Source organism: Trichechus manatus, unplaced genomic scaffold (genome assembly GCF_000243295.1).
Source record: "Trichechus manatus latirostris isolate Lorelei unplaced genomic scaffold, TriManLat1.0 scaffold00001, whole genome shotgun sequence".
Lineage (NCBI taxonomy): Eukaryota > Metazoa > Chordata > Mammalia > Sirenia > Trichechidae > Trichechus > Trichechus manatus.
In genome coordinates this window covers 31,749,690-31,770,152 of record NW_004443937.1, presented here as the reverse complement: position 1 = coordinate 31,770,152, position 20,463 = coordinate 31,749,690, and the positions used below count along the sequence as shown (strand labels likewise).

At 59.0% G+C, this 20,463-nt stretch overlaps 1 protein-coding gene across 3 annotated transcripts in view; it reads right to left on the bottom strand.

Annotated features, from left to right (window-relative positions):
- The window catches only part of PRKCD (protein kinase C delta), a 36,557-nt gene extending 16,213 nt beyond the window's left edge, over window positions 1–20,344 (bottom strand). The window contains exons 1-3 of one of the 3 annotated variants that reach the window (XM_023727318.1): window positions 20,196–20,344; window positions 19,606–19,825; window positions 11,770–11,884 (exon numbers count right to left, since the gene is read on the bottom strand). The gene's annotated coding sequence lies outside the window, so the exon portion shown is untranslated. Of the gene's footprint in view, window positions 1–11,769; window positions 11,885–14,874; window positions 15,090–19,605; window positions 19,826–20,195 lie in introns of those variants that run through there. The other 2 variants (XM_023727317.1, XM_004368613.2) reach the window with 2 other exon arrangements.
- Window positions 20,345–20,463: the final 119 nt, after the last annotated feature.

The following is a 20,463-nucleotide window of genomic DNA, read 5'->3' as shown; positions in this document are numbered from 1 at the left end:
TGTGAGGATGCATGTGTGGATTCAAGGGGTCTGCATGAGCGTGACTATGTCAGCATGAGCTGTAGAAGTGCGTGTGCCTGCGAGTCCTTGTGAGTGGGCGGCACCCAGTAAATGTCGACGTGAAGCGCAAGGCTGCGTGAGCCTGGCTGTGAGCGTGCGTGAGTGTGGGCGAGTGTGCCCGCACCCTCAGGCAAAAAGACATCTTATTCTTCTTGCCTCCTTGCCTGGTCAGGTGGTCCAAGGCATGGAGTACCCGGGTGAGCGCTCCCTGGGGGTCCAGAATAATTGGCTCCTGCACAGCACACACAGGCCACACATCTGCATCCTAGTAGCCATGGCTAAGCCCCTCACTCTCTTCCTAACAGGATAACCACGAGACCCAGGTGGGGCAGTGGCCGACTTCCTGAGTGCCTCAGGATGAGGGCTGAGTGGGCAGGGGGGCAGGACAAAGGAGGAGCAGGATGTTTCAGAGGGACCTGGGCTCCTGCGGGGAGACAGGAGTCAGGGCAGCCTCAGGTGGCAAAATGATGGTCAGGCTGCCTGGGCACAAGACCCCAATGCCAACACTTCTTGGCTGTGGTACTCTGGGCAGGTCACTTGGCCTCTCAGAGCCTCAGTTACCCCCACCTTCCAGAGGAAGAATGAACGGTCCCTTGGTTCAGGGGTTGTCATGAGGCTGAGAACTCAGGTAGGCCAAGCGCCAGCATCAACACAACAGGCCTCGGGGAAGGGTCTTGTATCACTATCACCCCTTCTCACTCGAGTACCCATCCCTCACCTATGCACCTCCCTTCACACTGCATCCATTCCACCTGCCCAAAAGCCTGGAAGACAGTTCCGGTAACTGATCCCATGTCTCAGATAGCGAAACCAAATCTCTAGGAACATACGGCACCATCCCGAGGCACCTGTGAGTTCCAAACACCTACTGGCCAGCTCCTCTTCCCCGCTGCCTCCCTTGAGGGCCTGGCCCAGATGGCCTGCAAGCTACAAGGCTCCCCCTTATCCCAGCCCACCCAGCAGGAGGAGCTGGCCATGAGGACCACGGGGGCTGTGGGGAGGAGGCCAGGGGTCAGAGAAGCCCCAGGAGGGAGGCGTAGAGTCCCGGCTAGCCTCCCTGCCCAGCTTCGGGCCGCCTGTCAGGCCTGCCCTCCAGCTCCCTGGGGTCACACTTGCAGCAGCTGCTGTTCACAGTGAGAAGCCACTGCAGGGAAAACCACAACCACAGCAGGTCGGAGCCCCAGTCCCGACCCTGGACGGCCAGGCCACAGCACCGTGACGGGGGAATCCATGGTCTGTGTGGTAGACCCAGCTACCCAGTAGCAAACCTGGCACAACGCACCAGATGGTCAGACGGCCCCGACTTCCTAGGACTAAAACTAGTCCTAGGAAAACTCCGCGCCCCAAACTGTATCACTCGGATCCACGGAGGGAGACAGACACCATGAACAGGCACCCTCTCCCACAGCTGCATGACCTCGAGATAAGTCCTCGGTCCCTCTGGGGCTAGAGTCTGCCTACCTACCTCGCAGAGTGGCTGAGCAGTGGTGGGAAGGCAAGGGCTGAAGTAACGGCACAAAAGCAAGGTGTGCTGGCTATTTATAGCCCCCATGCAAATAGGCTCAGGCCCACGGGCCCCAAAGGAAGGCCATTGGCTCAGCCCCAGCTTCACTGATGCTCTGCAGGGCTACGGGGGCAGCAGGGGCTGGACTCCTCACAGCGCTCTGCTCCACGGGGATCACCCCTGGAGCCAGCTGGGACCAGTCAGGCCTGCTGTGGCTGCCTGTGGGCTCCTAACCCCATTCCACTTCTGCGGCCCACAGCGGAGGCAGCCCTCTGAAGCAGAGAGCACTGGACTCGGAGTCAAAGGCTTGGTGTGAATCTCATCTTCGCCACCTACAAGAAGAACTGCCCTTTCCTGAGGCAGCCAATGTACCAGATGCTGGGCTCTGGCCTTCTATAAGCTCACACTATCCCTACACAGACCCGGGAGATGAATATTTTACTGATGAAGAAAATGAAGTTCAGAGAGGTTCAGTGACTTGTCCAAGGTCACACTGCCAGTACATGGCGGAAGAAGGATTTGATGTTGCAGCCCATGTTCTCTCTAGTATGCCATGTCGGGAGGGAGAGGTGGGAGGGGGACAGAGATGGAGACAGATAAATGTGCCAGGAACGGCACACATAAACACACATGCTCCCCACAACAAAGAAAACAGGTAGGAAGGTGAGGTCAAGGAGACAGACACCCTCGCTTGCCCAGGGTCTGCCCACCCACCCCCTGCAGGCTGGTCCCATGCCTGAACTCGAGGAGCCCCCTCCCTTTCTGCATGAAGGGGTTACAGACCCCTCACCTTCTCCCTCCCCACCTGTCCTAGCCACCTGGACCCAGCAGCCTCTGGTGGGAGAGCAGGGTGAGCACAGACCTGAGCCAGTCCAGAGATCTGGGGCCACAGGAAGGCTTGGCCGCCCTGGGTCCCAGGCCCGGGGATGAGGGCCTGCTGACCCTGCTCCCCACCCCACCCAGACCAACAGCCCAGAGGCAAGGCAAGACCAGACCATGCCAGAGCAGGCAGGTCACCTCCTCCAGGGCAAATGGAAACCCGCTCCCAGCCAGTCCAGGGCAGCATGCAAGGCCGGTCTCAAGGTGACCAGTGACCCTGACAGTCAGAGTTCCCCAGGCACAAAGGGTGGCCCTGAAGGGGTGAGTGTACACATGGTACATCCATGTGTGGGCTCATGAGTGTGTGCCAGCAGAGGAGACTAAGGCAGGGGACATGTCTGAGGGGCACCACTGGGAACAGAAATGCATTTTCTAATTTTTCTACAATAATCACATATAACTTGTTTGATAGAGATCTTGTTAAAGGTGAAAAATACAACCCAACAGGCCAAAATGTCTCCAAGAGGGGCCCACGGAGTCTGGCATGCCCACCTCCTCACTGTGCAGAGGGGAAGCCAACGTCACCATCCTGCCATGAGGGACCCGCAGGCCCCAGGCCCAGCCTGGTTCCCCTCCACCCTAGTCCTTCCCTGGTGTGTGGTTCTGCCTTACGGGCCACAGGGTGAAACTCACTAGACAGAAGAATAAACTGAGGCCAGAGGAGAGGCCTTGGGGGAGGGGGCGTGAGCATGGAGGGAGTCTCCCTCAGAAACGCCTGCCAAAGCGACAACAGATGGCAGGCTGAGGTCAGTCAAAGGACGGCGAGCAGAGATCAGCTGTGGTCCCTGTGGGTCTGGGGTCTGGCTCCCTTGAGCAGACCGTTGGGGAGCAGAGGATGTCCCTGACATGCCACGTCATGCAGTCCCCTTCCACACACAGCTGCTGGGCCTTGGGGCCAGCCCATGTCCCCTGCCATGGAAGGCACCACCGTTGCCAATCAAGACTGGGTGGCGAGTGGCAGCAAAGAGGGGGCAGTGTCCTAGGCTCTCCTAGGGATGCAGACCCTGCCGCAGGGAGCCCAGTCAGCCCACACTGGCCTTGAGAGATGAGTGAAGGAGAGAGGAGGAGAAAAGAGGCCTGGGCAGCAGGAGGGAGGGAAGGAGGGCGAGAGGCAGTGTGAGGAGCAGGAGGGTGCAGGGCCGCCCGGCAGAGTTGCGACAGGCCACAGGGGCTGGGCGTGGCGGAAGCTGCCAGGCTGGGCAGGCAGGCGAGTAGGAGCCTGGCTGGGAGGCTGGCCTCCCGGACGACCTTCCCAGACAGAACCAAGTCTAGGGTTGCACAACCCAGGAAATGGGCTGAGCAGGAGACGAAGGAGGCAGGAGGCCAGCGAGCTCCTCACAAGGCCCCTCCACCAAGGCCTGTGCCCCGCCCCTGTGAGACCAGCCTGGGCCTGGGTGGAGAACCAGAAGCTGTGGCTCAGCCTGTGGCCAGGTCCCAGGGCAGAGGATGCTCCCAGTGCCTGCTCCTCCCCAGGACTGGCACCTCAACCTCCGTCAGGGACTCCTCCCCCATCCCCGCCACCCCAGAGCTCTGCTATTCCTCACTCCTCCCCTTCCCCAGCCATACCTCCCAGTCTGGGCCACTGTCACTACTCCTGGTCCCTCCCTCATCCAGCCTCCCCACAGCCTGGAAGCTCCCATGCTCCCACTGCCCTTGACAAAAGCCCATACCTCAGCCTGGAGTGCCAGGCACCCCACACCCTGGCCCTGTCCTTCTCTCCACCTCGAACACCACCTCTGGCTGTTCCATGAACATGTGCCTCACTTTTGAGCCCCAGGTTTTTGCAGATGCTTTTCCCTCGGCCAGAACGTCCCTCTCCTGAACTCCTGTCTATCCTTCCAGGCAGTTCCAAAGGCTGGCCCTGGGGGATCCTACCCCTCCCTGGAAGCCAGCTACTCTGTGCAGGTGTGTGGGGTCGCTCTTATGCCAAGGACCTGGCTTTGCGGTCTGGGTGGGGTCTGCCTCCAGCTCAGTCTTCTCAGCCTGGCTACACATCAGACTCCGCTGGGGTCATTTCAAAACGCCCACTGCTGGTCCCAGCCCAGACCATGGGAAGCAGAGAAGGGAATCAGAGGTGGGGTGGTGTGATTTTACTTTTTGGGGGTTGTAACACCCTAAAAATCCTGGGAAGACGTGAGCCATCTTCCCAGGAAAACGCACATACGCGGCAACATGATTCTGTACCCGAAGGCCCAGCCCAGCCCCAGGTCACCCCAGCCCTCCTCAGGCCCAGCCTGTGAATGCCAAGAAGGTTAAGATACACCAGGCCCTGTCCTCAGGGAGCCCACAGCCTGGTGGGGGGAAAGTCACATAAATATGTAATTACAGAAGAGGGTAAGACCACGAGCCATTCAGGCAGCGAGGAGCGGTGAATGTGGGGGGTGGGAGTTGAGTAGGGGCTGAGGGCTGTTGGCCAGGGTGGTCAGGGAGGACTGGGGTCTGGGGGATGGGGAGCAGCACCACAGGCCCATCCTGCCATAAGCAGAGGGTCTGCAGGGGTATAAGGGGCAGCACTCAGGACCCCGGCTGTCATCAGATTACACCCACCCTGCCAGCACGCATACAGGGGGGAGGGTAGAGGCTCCTCGGAGGCACAACTCATACCAGGCACACGCCTTGCAACACCCAGTTAGTCCACGGATTAGGGAAGCCCTGGGCTCAGCCACAGGGAGGGCTCTGGCACCCCTGAATGGGAACAAAGGCCCCTTCATGGCAGAGCCAGAGCCGGCTCCTGCAAGGACAAGGGGGCCTCTATGAGCAGCCAGGGAGGGGGGCACGTCAGGGCCTCTCCCAGAACACCCATCCACGTGTGCATACACAGGCACACCCACCAGCCCAGACACACACAGTCACACACGAGGAGCCCCGCTCCAAGCTGGACACACACACACACACACACACACACACACACGGATGGACTCAGGGCGAATCATGGAATCAGCCACAGAGTCACACCAAGACACACACAGACAGCCGTGACCACCGGCACATACACACTCCCAAGGTGAGTCAGTAACACTACAGAGAAATAACCCCGCTCACCAGCTCTCATGTCAAACAGACATCTAGGTCCACAGATCACACAGGACACTGATAACCCCTCCATGTGTACACACAGCACGATGAGATCACGTGCACGAGCACATAATGAGCACTCGGGGACAGAGACACTCCAGGCAGGCACAGAGACAAATGCGCAGAAGGACCCACACACACCTGACTAGAGTCTGGTGCCAACCAAGCCCAAATGCAGCTTTTTCTACCACAGTCCCCAGGGCACAATGGATGGGGAGAGGAGAGAGGAGGAGTGGGTGGGAAGACAGCTGGGTGTCAGGCCGGGCTGGGCCTCCCTGCTGAAGGAGGTGGAGAAAGTCTCTCCTGGCCCAGAGCAAAGTCCAAAGTGTGTAAGGAAAGGAGTGGGTTGACCAGGCACATTGCTGGGCAGGCCTCTGCCCACTCCCCACTGAAGGGCTCTGGGAGAAAGTCAGCAGAGGCTGAGGACCAGGTTTGGGGGTCACAGGTGGCAGTTACAGGCCTGCTGCACAGAAGGAGAGGCAGGACTGCACCTGTGTGGGTGGGGGCGGCACGCTGGGCAATCCACACACAACCCCTACTGAGCCTCCAGACTCACTGGGCAGAAATTGTTGAGTAGAGGTGGAGTAGCTCGCCCAAAGCCACAGAGCCAACAGCGCAGCCGCAGGGCAGATGGGGCCCTCTGGTCCTAGACCCAGAACTGCCTAGCTGGCCTCTAGCAGAGCAAGGGTATGTGATTGGGGTGGGTACAGCCCCTCTATCAGCTCCCAGGTAGATGGGTCCCAAGCCTTCTTCTCAGTTCTTTTGTCTGTGCATCCATAGAGGCCTCCTCCTACAGGGAGTCCCCACGATATTCCTAATTGTTGAGAACAATCTTTGTGTTTGGGAGAAGTTAAGATGGCCACGTAACCCTTTTGCCGTCTCCACAAGGTGGGCAGGGCCCAGATGGTGACTCCCCACATTAGGGATTGGGAGAAAGCCTCGAGAGAGGCAGGCGTGTGGCAAGCCATCCCACCAAAGCAAACCAAACCCATTGCCGTCAAGTCAATTCTGACTCATAGTGACCCCACAGGACGGAGCAGAACTGCTCCCTAGGGTTTCCAGGCAGCGGCTTGTGGATTTCAACTGCTGACCGTTTTGGTTAGCAGCCTCTTAACCACTCTGCCACCAGGGCCATCCCACAGTGAGCAGCAAACAAAGGGCCTGGAGAGCTCGGCCTTGGGCTGGATTGGACAGGTCTAGGCTCAGATCTGCTCTGACCTGGGTGCCCTGCAAGCTTGGTCAAACTACCCTGGCGTCTTCACCTATGAAATGGGAACGATCCTGCTCTGCTCATGGGGCTGTGCTGAGTGCACACAGCAGGGACAACACAAGGAAGCCGTCAGCACTGTCAGCCTCACATCTTGCCCTCTCCCACCTGCCTATCTACAGTCGTCCATGGCAACCAGAGAGGCCCCCGAACTTCCTTTTATCAGTGAGAAAGAGGCTCTCTTAAGCCACCCAGCCGAGGGGTACCCTGCTCTGGTCTGCTGCGTGGGGAAGAGACCCAGGCTGGGCGAAGGCAGCCTGATCAGCAACCAGCTGGCAGACTCCAAGCCAGCCACTACCCATCTCAGGGTCTTAGTCCCCGGCCTTGACAATGGGAGACCTCTATGCTTTCTCCAGCCCTTATACTCGAGGACCCTGTGACCCTCCTCCCCCGGCCCCCAGCACCCACATTCCACACCAAGCAGACACCTGATCTGGCCTTGGGTCTTGGCGACTGCCTACTGTGCTATGCCTGTTTACCCAACATGGCCATAGACATGATCCAAAGCTTCCGGCGCTGTTGTGAAAACAGCGGCTCAGCCACCACAAGCCTGCCTGCCCACCCCTCCACAGGCACTGTGGCAGGGACCTTTGCCGGACAGCTGGTGGCCTTCTCTCGTATGCAGTGCAGCCCAGCACTGTACGCAGGGTCTCTCAAGCTTCCCACCAAAGGCCCGCTGAGCACTCTCCTTCCATTCTAGGTCTTTGCTCTCAGCCCAGACCCTCCTGAGTTCCAGGCTCATGGGTCTACCTGCCTGCCTGACCTCACCATGTGGACGTCTCTAGGGGCCCCCAAACGTCCCTCCATCCAAAGTGCTCCTCATCTACTAGCTACCCCAGTGCCCGCCCGGGTGCTCAGGCCAGACCCGTGGGGGTGGGTCTTTATCCTCCCGTTCCTGCCCACACACCAATGCTACCATTTCTGCCTCCGTGTCTATCCTGAAACCCTCTTTTCTCTCCACCCACTGGCCACCGTCACCCTCCCCGGGTCTCTGCATCAGCCTGCACCCTGCTCTTCTCCCCTACTCTGGCTCCACAGTCCCTCTGCCCCAGCAACTAGAGATGTCTTTTAAGCAGATCTCATCGCTTCCTGCCGAGTCAACCAATGTTATCTACCGCCCCTCTGATTGGCTCCCCCTGGGCTGCGAGGCCGGCCGGCCCCACCCAACCTGCCCTCTTTACCTCTCAGACCTCCACGGCCGCTGCCTCCCCTCACTCTGTCCCAGCCAAAATGACCCCTTTTTGGTTCCCTGAGCAGCCAAGTTCCTGCCCACTTGGGAGCATCTGTGCTTGCTGTTCGTCTTCCTGGACCACCCCCCACAACACACACACACCGGCTCCTTCTCATCATTTGGGTCTCAGATAGATACTTCCTAACCCACCCATTTCACAGACAAGACAATTGAGGCTCAAAGCAGTCCAGCTCTGCCTCAAGAGGACATAGCTTGTAAACGTCAAATAAGGATTCAAAGCCGGTCTCTCTGATGACTGCAGGGGTCCTGCTCCTAAACCTTCAGGATGCCCTCACTCACACTCACCACCCAGCCCCCAGTGATCTCCAGCCCTCCAGCTTTCCAGCCCCTGCCGAGTACACTACCATCATTACCACTCTTCAATGCCCAAGACCCCAGTTTCTCGGCCTGGAACAGTGAAGGCCGAAGCTCAGCCCAACCCTCACTGGGCTGACCTTCTAGGTGTCCCTGGGGCAGGCAGGGCCCTGCCACCAGCTGCCATCTGCCAAGGATATGTGTATGTACTGTATATATGCGGAGATTTCTAGCTCTCTCCCACACCGCTCCTCCAGCCTCCATCAGCCCCAGATGCCCACCTCCGTCCCCAGCCCAAAGACTGACTCCTGGGTTCCAAAGGGTAGGCAAGTTGGCAGCAGGGCTTACCACCCACCCCCTTTTCCCAGCCTTGGCTACTCCAAGCCCAATGGTCTGCAGGGGGCCAGGGCAGCAGAGTGGGGCCGAGGGGAGGCCTGAGGGGGCAGCAGGCAGCTGTGGACTGCATTTCCTTCCCTGCATCCATTTGTCATGAGATCTACTTTTCTCCCTTTGAAAGGGAGTGAGGGGGAGAGGAGCAGGAGGGGGCTGGGCTGCTGAGTGGGAACAGCTGCCATCCTGGGGCGCCTCTCCTCAGAGGACATGGAACCTATTGAACTGACAGAACCCCTCCCCGTCCTCGGCACTGCTGCTGGAGGCAGAATCGAGAGGGAATGAGGGAAACAGAGACGGGGCTTCTCAGCCAGCTCTGCAGCCACCTGGCCCTGGGACAGCCCCCAGCCCGTCAGAAAATAATAACCTGCTTCAGTGCCACTTGCCTTTTTCTGAACAGTCATCATCATCTGGGGGCTAAGTACTTTACATAACTACAGTTTCCATCATTAAATACTTGCAGTGTGCTAGGCCCAGTGCTAGCTACTTTGCATACATTGTCTGTTGTTTGCTGTATACCACCACCATATCCCATTTATCAGATGGCGAAACTGAGGTGCTGAGCGCAAAGGCAAGTGCCCAGGTTCGCACAGCTGCCTGGAGCTGCTTAATTCCAGAGACGCAGCCCAGCCACTCACAGGAAGGCCAGCCTGTGGCCAGGGTTAACACTCTGAACCCGGCTTACAGGCTTGGAGCAAGGGAGGGGCCGGGGCGTGGGGGCTGCAGGGAACCTCATGGCCTCAGCCTCCGCCCCTCTCCTTGAGCCTCCAATAAGGCCTGACCCACCTGCCTGCCTTCTAGCCCCACCAGCCCTGGCAGGGGAAAGCCTGGTCAGTCAGCCTAACCCACTGGCCAGCTGCGGCTCCCCTCGGCAGGCAAGGCGGGGGCAGGGCAAGCCGTGGACAGAGGGCTGGTCAGTCCCATTCTGAAACCACTTCCTGGGCAGCCCAGAGGAAGTCAGCCTCCAGAAACGCCTTAGACGGACAGGCCTCTCCTTCCCCTGGGCCCAGGCCTTGAAGAGTGGACAGATTCCCCCTCCCTAGGAGAAAAGCACCCTGCCTGCCTCCCAGTCCCCAGAGCCTGGCAACTCCACTCCCACCAGGCATGGACACTGAAAGGGACAGAGGGGCCAACGGGACCCCCCACCCACTGCCGAGCACCTTGGCCCCACGACCACAGGCAGCCCACTTCCTCCTCTGTGGCAGCAGCTACAAACAGTGCCAGCACAGCTGGCAGGGCCTTCCCCCACACCCCATGCGCCCCCGTACTAAGCCCTGGTCAGCCTGGGGGCCTGTTAAATGCCTGGGCAGAGCCCACCTCCCAGTGTGGCCCAGCCCCCTCACGGCCCTGTGGTCACAACCACACCTTAAAGCTCACCTTCAGGTGCCAGAAACAGACTGGCCTGGCTGGGCTGTAACCCTGACCAGAGGCCCTCCATTCCTGGCCCCAGAACAGGCAGTGTGGTGTGTTTGGGCAGGCGTCTGAGTGCACGGATGATGGTAGAGACTGGGAGAGCATCTGTGTGTGTCTGAGTGTGCCCATTCATGTGAACACCTGTGTACAAATGTGTGATGTATGTGCAGGCAGGTACATAACCCCCTTTTCCCCTCGCCCCCCACCGTGGGCACTTGTGGGTCTGTGTCTGCAGGCATACATGCCAAGCACAGCCTCCATTTCTGTATCCCTGTGTGAGCACATGTATGTCTATGCAGGCTAGCTAGGTGATGTTTCAGAGCCCTGGTGGCACAGTGGTTAAGAGCTCGGCTGCTAACCAAAAGGTCAGCAGTTCAAATCCACCAGCTGCTCCTTGGAAACCTTATAGGGCAGTTCTACTGTGTCCTACAGGATTGCTATGAGTTGGAATCGACTCAATGGCAATGGGTTTAGATGATGTTTGGGAGTTTAAAGTGGGCTGGCTGTAAGGCTAATTAACTGAACTTCTTAGGGAATGAGGCCCAGAGCTGGGAGAGGCTGGTTCACCTGACCTCAGGTAGCAGGGGCCCCACAGCCAGCCAAGCCACATTGCTTCCTCCCCACCAGGTTTAAGACCCAGAGAAGGCCCTGTCTTTGTTGTGCGCCTGCCCCAGGAGGGCAGGCCCTGAACCCCTGCTCCTCAGAGCCAGGCACAGGGAGCCCAGATCCCACCAGTCTACTCCCAGGCACCTAGGACCCTGCAGGTGCCTCGCAGCCAGTAAGGGTGAGAGTCGGGGGCTGATGAGGGTGGGCTCCTGAGGAAAGATCACTGCTATCCCCCTACTATCAGTTCCTAGGTTCCAGGTGCCCTCAGTAACCCCTCCACCCCCTCAGAGTCAATGAGACCCAAGACACTCAGTGGGTAACTCCCAGGGCTGTTCTCATTGCAATGGGGGTTGAAGCAGGCGAGGCTGTTTGCAAAGGGAGGAGTTTCTAACTTCACGAGGGGCCTCAGGGAGACTGTATTCCCCCCCAACATTCCTTAGAGGCTCTGCCCAGCTCACCCCTGAATCTGGAGGGCAAGGAGAGGGATATAGAGTCCCTCCTGGGGCCCTAGAGAGGCTGGGGGGCTTAGAGAGGGGACTGGGGTATGGAACAGAGCTCAGCTGTGCCAAGAGCTGGAAGACCCAGTTCCATTTTCAGCTCAGCCTCCAACCCTTTGTGGGGGCCAGGGCAAATCCCTTTCCTTGTGTGATGATATGGACAGCCTGAGGCAGATACAAGGGGCCTTGGAAGTGCTGATACATCCACTCCTAACCCTAGGCTCACATGACCTTCTCTCTAACTCACCAGCAAAGTGTCACCACCCCTTGCCCCAAACCACTGGTGAGTCCCAGGCCTCCAAGCTCCAAGACCAAAGCTATCCCCAGGCCAGAAGCCAGTGTCTGGGCAGGGAGCCCCCAGTGGGCAGGGCAAGCCACTGCCTTCTCTGGGCCCCCAGGTCCCACCGCCAGAGCAAGGACTCTGCGAGCCCCCGTTACTCCCGTCCTACAGTGGGAGGGAAGGAGCCCAAGGAGGAAGGCTGCCCCTGAACACTGTCCGTCTGTCCATCTACCTAAGAGGACCTAGTCTCACCTGCGGCTCCCAGCTCCTGCTTGTACCTAGTCCTTGCTCGTGCTGCCGCTGCCCCGCAACAATCACCAGGAGAAGCCGGCCCGCTGCCCTCACCCGGGGCCAGTTCCCAGCAGACCTGCAGGGACAGGAGAAAACAGCTGAGCCAGGAGGTGCAGCCAAACAGGCTTTCCCCATTGGTCAGCCCCAGCATGGCTGACACAGGCCCAGTTCATCCTTGCCTGGCTCTGAGACCTCCAGCCTCTCTGGACTCGGTTTCCTTTTCTGTGAAATGAGGTGTTGGGGTCAACTTTTCCTGGGCAACGATGATGTGTCTACCCCGTGCTAGGGCGCGGAACATTGTGTTCCTGCCCTCGGAGCGTTTCCAGCCTGGCGGGGAGGCCGTCAGACACACACAAGAAGGACGTTCCTAACCCTGCAGGCTTGGGGGACCTAGGGTACAATCAGGCACCCCTACCATGTGGCCTCCAGCAACTCCTCTGAGCATTTTTTTCTCATCTTCAAAATGGGGAGAATACTGGAACACACTTCCCTGGGTGGTTCTGAGGCTCCAGTGATGTGACATGCTGGTCCTGTGCTAGACTCATATTGGGAGTGTCAGATATGAATAGTAACACCTTTTCCTTCCTTGTTTGGCACCTTATAGCTAAACAGTGTCAGGGGCCTGCAGTCACAGCTCCGAATGACCCCCCACCACCTTCTCCCCCCTCGCTGCTGCTGAGACTAGGGGTGGGGACAAACAGGGCTGGGTGCTAGGGGCTCCGTCAGCTTCTGCTTCCTCCCACAAGCAGCCTGGTCAAGGAGGTGGGAAGCTAACATCAACAGACACATCCCAGGCAGGAAATGGGTTGGTGACTCTCCGGGTTTCCATTAGCCCTGCTCCCAGGAGAATGGGAATCAAACAGCTGGATGGGAGGTCACCAAATAAGACTTAACATGTGCTGAATATTCATTACAGGCCAAGGCTGTGATAAAGGACCCTTGACACGGGAACCTTCTCCATTCTGCACATAAAGAAACTGAGCCTTAGGCCGAGCTCAATTTCTTGCTCTTAAGAGGCCCAGCAAGTAATGGAGCCCAAGTCTTTTCTGGTTCCGGAGTCCAAGATCTTGGTCACAACACTACAAATCCCAAGACTTTCCCCCAGTGCCTGTCAACTTGGGGGAGTGCAGGAAGGTGAGGGGTGGGGGCTGAGCCTTCCCAGGCTCCCCAGGAGCCAGGGCTGGGCTTGGGGCCTGCTGTGCGCACACTCACACCCTTGCAGCCCACCATATGCTCACGCCCTCTCCCCCACCCCACACTGTTACCCAGAGCGCAGGCACCACACACCTTGTCACACCCCCTCCTGCTACCGACACCCACACCCAGGCACTCTCGGTTCCCCACAATCACGGTCACTCCCCCAGCACACGCACCTGCAGTTTCATATAGTCAGACTGTGAGTCTCCCATCAGTCATCGGACATCGTAACCCCACACCGCCACTGACTCGCCCCCAGCCACGGCCCTGTCACACACTGGATCCCTCACACTAATGGCTGACCAAACACCTCCACATCTCTCTCTCACACACCCACCCACCCACACACCCACACACACCCACCCACACACACCCACACACACACACACAGCCGCCCTCTGCCGGCCTGTCTGCCACACCCCAGCTCAGTCTACAGAAGGAAGGAGGAAACCCAAGGGACCAGTCCCCTCCCTTGGTGACCAGGTCAGCCTGGTTACAGTGGCTCAGTGACAAACGGACAGAATTACATGCGTGTGTGCACATACTCATATGCACACATGAGCCTGGTGGACTGGCACCCCAATATCAGGGGCTCCCTCAATAAACAGCTTAAATGTACGCAGCGTGCAGCTCAGGACCCTTTAGACACACAGGGACTCATACACGCATACTTCAACACACAGGGCGAGTCCAGTAACAAAGAACACACCAAGACAGGGTTCACACCCAGTTACAAAGGCCTCACACAGAGCCTCAGGGCACACAACCAGACACACACACACACAGGCAAGTCCCACACGTGAAAAAGGACACACACACAGGCAAGTCCCAGAAACACTGACAACACTCAAGCAGATCTAGACACACAACATACCTACTCGCCCAGACACCGGCGACTCAGCAAAGGAGACAAGGTCCATGCATACAGGATGGGGGTCAGAGGAGAAGGGACCCCTCCCCACTCACGCCAAATCCCCAGGTTTAAATGGGAGGCTCAGTGGGGCTCTCCCCTTCCCCAGGTGGGGGAGTTGGGCAAGTGGGGCAGTTCTGACAGTGCAAATCTCCTGCCTCCCTCTGGGACCGGGAAGGCACTCCCGCCCCCGCTGTCCCCTTCCCTCACCTGGCTGGGTCCCCGCCGGAGATGGCGCCTGGGCAGGGGAGGGGCCGGGGACCGATGAACCAGGCAACTGCCCCCAAGGGAGGGGGTTAAGAGGGGCAGAAAGGTGGAGTGGAGGCTAGAGCCACGCCCAGTCCAGAGACTGAAAGAGAGAAGAAGTGAGACAGAGACTGAAAGAAGAGGTAGAGCGAGGAGGAGGTGCCGCGCGGGCCAGGGAGGGACACAGGTGCGGGAGGCGAGGCCCGGCGGGCGGCCTAACTTAGTTCGGCTCCGTGGTGGAAAATGCGAGGCAGCAAGACAGGCAGGGGCCGCGGAGGGGGCGGAGGGTGTGAGCTGGGGGCGCGGCTCCCGGAGGACAGGACCAAGGGGGCGAGGAGTGGGGGCGATGAGGCACACGGAGAACCAAGGACAGACAGGACTGGGGAGATGCGGACAGGGGAACACAGAGAGAGTGGGGACAGACCGACGGACAGAGAGCCCCAGAGAGATTCGTGAGGGACACTCAGAGGGGCTGGGGACACACAATCGGGTAGAGGAGCCGGCAGTCGAAGGACTAGAGGGCCTCGGCTCCCACCGTCGTATGGAGAGACGGAGGCACCAGCAGATCTCGGCGCGCGGCGGGACTTTCGCCGCCTACGGCTCAGTTTCTAGATTTCGGAAAGGGGAACCGGAGGCGGGGGGCGGGGGGAAGGGAGGGATGGCGCGCCCTTTGGGTAGCCCCGATTCCGCGCCGGGGCCCAGCCCTCACTCACCTCCGGGCGCCGGGCCAGGCGCCAGGGGTCTCGGCGGCTGGGGTCTGGCTCCTGGCGCGCCTCTGGGGCGCGCGAGGGGGTCGGAGGTCGGTGTGGGCCGACCCGAGCCGGCCCGGCGGCCAATGAAACACTACCCGGGTCTCGGCGCGGTGGGCGGACGCCGGGGGTCGCTCAGGGGCTCCCAGCAGTCGCCGCCTCCTGCTCTGGTGCCGCCGCACACGGAAGTGCAAGGGGGCGGGGCGGCGCGACCTCACCCAGGTGCCGGCCGGCCCCGCCCCCACGCGGGGCCCGCCCACCAGGGCCCGCCTCCGGCAGTCCCAGCCCTTCGGAGGCCTCGCCCCCTCCAGCTCCGAGCCCGGGGTCCAGAGTCTTTCCGCCTTCCTCTGTGCGGGTCGGAGTCTTGGGCGTCTCTGCCTTCTTTCGCACACTTCACCCTCCGCCCGTCTTTAGTGCGTGCAGACACCTCAGAGGGTGTCCTATTTTACAAAGGAGGACGCTCAGGCCCAAAAGGGGCGCCCCATTCACTCCGGCACACTGGGGCCCGAGAGGCGCCGGCGGGGGTTCCCCGGCTCCTTGCGCCCGCGCCCACGCCCACGCCCACGCCCGGGACTCCCCGTCGGCCAGCTGGCCCATCTTGCCCCACCTCAATCCTTCTCTTGCTGTTGGCTGGAGCGCGGACGCAGCCGGGCTCCGCGCCCGCCAGGCCTGCCCTTAGAGATGGAGCCGGGAAGACTCCAGGGCAGGAGGCTCTAGCGGGTCCCGGTTGCTAGCCAAGCGGTTCTGGGAGCTTCCCCGATCTGGACCCCCCCGCCCCGCCCCAGTCCACCGCTCTTCTGCCCTTATGTTAGGAAGCTCCTGTTGCCCCCGCAGGTGCCCGAGCTTCCTTTCCAAACACGGAACCTGGTTGTCGGCCATAATTCATTCATTCACTCATTTATTTATTCACTGAGTGTTCTCTGGGCCCAAGGCCTGGGGACTGAGTGGGCCCCAGTAAGTCCATTGCCCTGCCGGCAAAGCTCACAAAGCTGTTAGCCCTGTACTCATCCAAAGAAACATCACTTTCCAAAAGGCAAAGAAGACGGTTCCAGGTCCGAGGTCTCTTGAGGGACCACCTAGAGGGGATAGGAAAGGTCTGAACAGCTTTTCCGTGCTGAGGCCAAAGGGATGGAAGTGGGGGGTAATCCCTGAGGAGGCCTGAGCTGAGCAAGGGGTCCATGGCAGAGAGAGGTCAAGGCTAAGACGTGGGTCTTCTGAAGGGGTGGAAAGGTGGTAAAGGCTGTTACAAGAGGTGGGATGACTGGATCAAGTGGGCTTCTTGGGGGATAGATGGGACAGAGGGGCTGCAGGAGAGGGGAGGGGCTGGGTTGGCCGACAGAGGGGCTGATTGTTGTTCAGGTGGGAGGACCCCTGGCTGGGGTCAGGGCTTGTGAGTAAAGGGGCGGGGCTGCAGGCCCGTGAGGGGCATGGTGGGGGGAGGGTCTAGTGAAACCCCTGGGGATGGACTGCCTGGGAGAGAGGACGATCCTAAGTCCTGTTTGCAAATGAGGTGGTAGTCAGGTAGTCTGGGCTGAAGACAGAAGAACAATAACTCTTCCCAAGTGGGGTGAGGCAGCTGGGGCAGGGGGTGGGGGAGTTGGGGAGCAGAGGCTGGTGCCCTACACCATCAGAAGAGGAAGGACCCAGTTTGAAAGCCGGATAAAGTCCAAGTTCCCAGCCCTGACGTCTGTCCCTCATCCCATCAGGATGAGCTCTTTCTACCAAGTTGGACACCTCTGGCTACACTGGACTACCATTGGGAAAATAGCCTTGCTCCTTCTCACCTCTAGGGCTTTGTACATGCTGTTTCCTGGGCCCAAATGCCATTTCGCACCCCCACCCCTCACCCCTCTACTTGTCTTAGTTGTGTCCACTCAAATGCCACTCCTCCCTGATGTCCATTTTGAATCTGTGTCCTATCCCTGAGCTAAGAGGCCTGTCATGGATTGAATTATGTCCCCCCAAAAATGTGTGTATCAATTTGGCTGGGCCATGATTCCTGGTATTGTGTGATTTTCCTGTATGTTGTAAATCCTCTATGATGTTAATGAGGGAGGATGGGTGGCAGTTGTGTCAGTAAGGCAGGACTCAATCTACAAGATTGTATTGTGTCCTGAGGCAGTCTCTTGAGATATAAAAGAAGTGAGCAGAGAGACAGGGGGACCTCATATCACCAAGAAAGCAGTGCCAGGAGCAGAGCGCTTCCTTTGGACCCGGGGTCCCTGCGTGGAGAAGCTCCTAGTCTGGGGGAACAATGATGAGAAGAAGGCCAACAGGGAGAGAAAGCCTTCCCCTGGAGCTGACGCCCTGAATTTGGACTTTTAGCCTACTTTGACTGTAAGGAAATAAACTTCTCTTCATTAAAACCATCCACTTGTGGTATTCCTGTTGTAGCAGCACTAGATGACTAAGACAGGGCCATATATATTGGGGTGTTTCGTGTCCTGGTTTCCCCACCCCCACCCCCAGCCCCGGCTTCCCGGGGGTTGGGCTGGAGGCTAGAATGAGCAAGGTGAGCTTCAGGTGACCTTTGCCCCCCTGAGATCAGGTTTCCTTTCTGGCTCCTCCCTCCAGGTCCACAACAGCCAACTTGGCCTCTCCTTCAACATCACCAATAGGCCACAATGTGCCAGGGACTGCCGGGGGAGGATTGACCTTTGGGGAGTTCCAGGTCCAGCCACCAGACCTTTGCTTCCTGCTGTTCACCTTGGAAAATCGAAAAGAAGGAAAAGAAAACAGTGGCCATCACTGACAGGCGCTTGCCCAGAGCCAGGCCCTGAGCCGGGAGCAGGAGGTGTGTAGTCTGACCAGCCCTCAGGACCTCGTGAGCTGAGAGCCACTATCGGTGCCAGTTTTAGTGATGAGCAAACTGAGGCTCAGAAAGAGGTGAAGCCACTTGCCTAACGGTGCACAGCCAGCAAATGAAAGAAACAGGATTCAAACCAAGGTCTGCCTGTCTCCAAAGCCCATGCTTTAATAGGAGGTTCTTAATCTCAGCACTACTGACCTTTGGCACAAATAATTATTTGTTATGGGGGTCATCCTGTGCACCGTAAGAAATTTAGGGGTATTCTTGGCCTCTACCCACTAGATTCCAGTAGCAATTCCCCAAGTTGCCACAACCATAAACGTCTCCAAACATTGCCAAATGTCCCCAGGGGGGTGAAATCACCACTTGTTGAGAGCCATGCTTTAGAGCTGGGCTGGTGTTACAGGAGCAAGAAGGATTTAGACACCAGGAAGCATCTTTCTGGCCCTCAGGATTATGCAGACTCACAAGTTCAGGGTCTGCGAGCACCTCCGTGACTTTCCCCTCTGGAGACTCCCAGGGGAAGTGTGGTGTACTTAGAGAGGGAGCAGAGGGGCTGAGGCTGTGCAGGTCACGCTGTGGCCAGGGCAGAGAAGGGATGCAGGTAGGCTTCCCTCCAGAGACGGCCCTGGACCCAGGGGGAACCGGCCTGCATGGGGCCCAAGAAGTCTGGGCCAAGCTTGGCTGGAGCCATCCTGTACCCTGGAGCTGCTCCTGAGTACCTAAGGGATGGAATTGGGGGAGGGGGCACTCCAGATGCTTGTGCCCCTATAACCTGCCTGGCATTGACCGAAGAAGGGCCCACTGAAGCCTAGGAGCAAGTCCTGGCTGTGCTACTTGCCAACTGCATGACCCTGGGCAGGTGACCATCCCTCTCTGAGCCTCAAGTCCTCACCTATGAAAGGGGGCTAATGACAGACCCATCTCAGGGGCTGAGTAAAGATTAAGTGAGATGATGTGTGCAGTGCTTCAGCCAAGGTGGGTGCCCAGTGGGGGCTCAGTCCACACTGGCCAGACTTACTGGGAATGGTCACTGTGCCAAGTCACAGGCTGTCATTTGTGGAAGAGCTCTCGAAAGCCTTGAGCAACATGGGGGTAAATCCCCAAACAGGGCTGGGCCCAGAGCAGGCACCCAGAAGTGGTATTTTCCCTTCCTCCTCATCCAGGTTTGCAGCCAGGGAAATGGGTGGATCAGGGGTAGCACCGGGCAGAGTCCAGACTCCCACCCTCAGTGCCCACCTGGGCTGTCCAAAAGAGGGTCAGTCTGACTCCTGCTGCCGTTGTCTCGCCCAGAGGCATGAACCCTTGGTGCCCCGAGGCTTCTCCTCAGGAAGTCCAGGATTCGGCCAAGCAGCCTGGGGTCCATCCAGATGTGGGCAGGATGGGTGCCCTACCTGCTCCCTGCCAGGAGCTTGTCCTTGTCCTAGCCTCTTCCTCACTGGGCCCCTCTGCTTCTCGCTCACTGTGTCTCTGTGTGTCCCTATCCCCTCCCTGATGCTCTGGCTGCCAGAGGCATTCCCATCATACCCAGAGCACTGGCTGGCCAAAAGGAGAGTGGGTTCATGTTTTTGGAGCAGGAGGCCCAGGCCAGCCAGGATGGTGCACCTGGGCAACTGCTGGGGATGTCAGGGCCTGGAAGGGTCCAGCTGGGAGTAGTGAGGGTGGAGAGGGCACCTGCAACATGGTCCAACCTGAGGCCAACCCTTGGGCCACCGTGATGGTCATCAACAGGGGTATCAGCCTGGGGCACAGGGTGGGAGGAGGGTAAGGGCAGGTGGGAAAAGCAGTGGCCTTGGGGCCAGGGCCACATGGCAGGGAAGTGCCAGGTCAGGGGGCCGGAGGGCCCGGGTTCACATCCTGGCTTTGCCATGGACCTGTGACTTAACTGTGCTTCCAGTTCCTGGTCTGTCCAATGGAGACTATAATAATATCATCCTCATGGGGTTGTTGAGAAGATTGAAGAGATCAAGCTCCTGAGGCACTAGTAGCAAAACTCAATAATCCAAGTTGTTGTTAACTCCCAAATAAAGGCTTGGTGAGAGTGGGCTAAGGGTCTCCAAGCTCCTTCCTCAATAAATGTATGTTTGTGTGAAACCCGAGAAATACCTGGATAGACAAGGGGAAGGTGTTCTCAGAGAGTGCAGGGCACAGGGCTGTCCCGCGGCTCTCACAGGCCAGCACAGCCCCAGCTCTACGCTGGAAACCCCTCCTGGCTCCTTTGCCCACCTGCCCCCCACAAAGGAGTGGGAGGCAGGTGGGCCTTGGTGTCTGGGGCAGTCAGGAGTGACAGCTATCCCCTCGGCACAGAGTCCCTAGGAGTTTCCAGCTCTCCTCTTACCCTCATTCGTCTGTTCCCTTTCCCCGGACCCCCCTCAGCCCGCACCCGCCCTGCTCCGACGTCTCACACTAGGCTCTGGCACCTAGGGGTCCGGAGGGCTCCGTTACCACAGGCCCCGGGCCTCACCAGCCCCCTTACCTGCCCGCGCCTTAGTCGCCTCCGCAGAGATGGCTCACTGCGCCCAGCTTGGCCCGTGGGAAGCTGGGGAATGGGGGTGCCCTTGGGCTGGATGGCGGCCTTTCGAGGTGGAGAGGATGGGTAGGACCGCCAGCACACCAGAGTCCCCCGCACCGCACAAAGACCTCATCCCCACCCAGACAGCCGCGCTCTCCCGCGGCCACCGCGCACTCCGCCCAGCAGGCACAGCTCCGGTGCACCGGTACAGACAAGCCCCGTTCCCACCCTC